Consider the following 987-nt stretch of genomic DNA (forward strand, 5'->3'; position numbering starts at 1 on the left):
GAAAACTGGGGTCTGAGGAACCCTCTTTATGGGCCGTGAGTGGGTGGGGTGCCACACAGCCACTGGGAAAATGCTGAGTCTGCCCAAGGGAAGGGAGTGAAGTTGGGCCGTGGATGAGACACTCTTAAGGTGACACCACTGGTGACCATGAGGAATCCTGGAAGTGGTTCTCCTGAGCCCACAGGCACCGACTGTGTCCTCCTGTCCCCTCAGATCTCACTGGAGCTTTCCAACAATCCAGGATGTGGGGTGACCTCTGAGACAACAGGGGCAGGAACTTCCCACGTGTGTCACTTCCACTGTGAGGATCTTGATAATCTCAGATCCGAGGTCACCTTGTCCTGCACAGGGGTCAGCAGACATATTGGGAGTCACTGTGGCAATGGTCCCACAGGTTCCCAGGCAGAGCCTTCACCTAGGAGAGCAGCGAGGGAACTTCCAGGGGTCTGAGTCTGATTCTCCTGACCCAGGTTTGTTACCAGAACCTCACTGACCACTCTGGGCTCCAGCCTGAGGACGAGGCTGAGGATCACGGTTACAGAGTTAAGCATGACCCCGATGCATGAGGATCTCCTGTTTGTGGGGACATGCGATAAATCTGCCCTCCACTCCCCAGTCAGACCCATCACTCCCCTGGGTGAAGCTCATGGGACACATAAAGAAAGAGCAGAAGGGACTTAGGTCCCTTGGGTCACAGAGGCTGGACTTCCATTCTCCATGGGTTTGCTGATCATTCCCTGAGCTCTGGATCCTTCGCTAAAAGGGGTGACTTTGTTTTATCCAGAGTTTCCATCCTGGAGTTGAAAGACCCCTTCCCATTAAGGACGTGGCTCTCACGCCCATCACCTGCTCGCCTTCCTCGGTTTAATGCCACAGACCCTGATTGTGTTCACAGGGGGAGCTGTGGGACAGCCATATCCTACCTACACAACTGCTGAGTGAGGACTATTCACTCAGAGGATCTGGGCCTGGGGACTGGGCCCTGTG

The 987-nt window shown here is 54.9% G+C and overlaps 1 pseudogene; it reads left to right on the top strand.

Annotated features, from left to right (window-relative positions):
* The window catches only part of LOC105309216, a 14,952-nt pseudogene that overhangs the window by 1,256 nt on the left and 12,709 nt on the right, over positions 1-987 (top strand).

This window comes from Pteropus vampyrus, unplaced genomic scaffold (assembly GCF_000151845.1).
Source record: "Pteropus vampyrus isolate Shadow unplaced genomic scaffold, Pvam_2.0 Scaffold691, whole genome shotgun sequence".
NCBI lineage: Eukaryota > Metazoa > Chordata > Mammalia > Chiroptera > Pteropodidae > Pteropus > Pteropus vampyrus.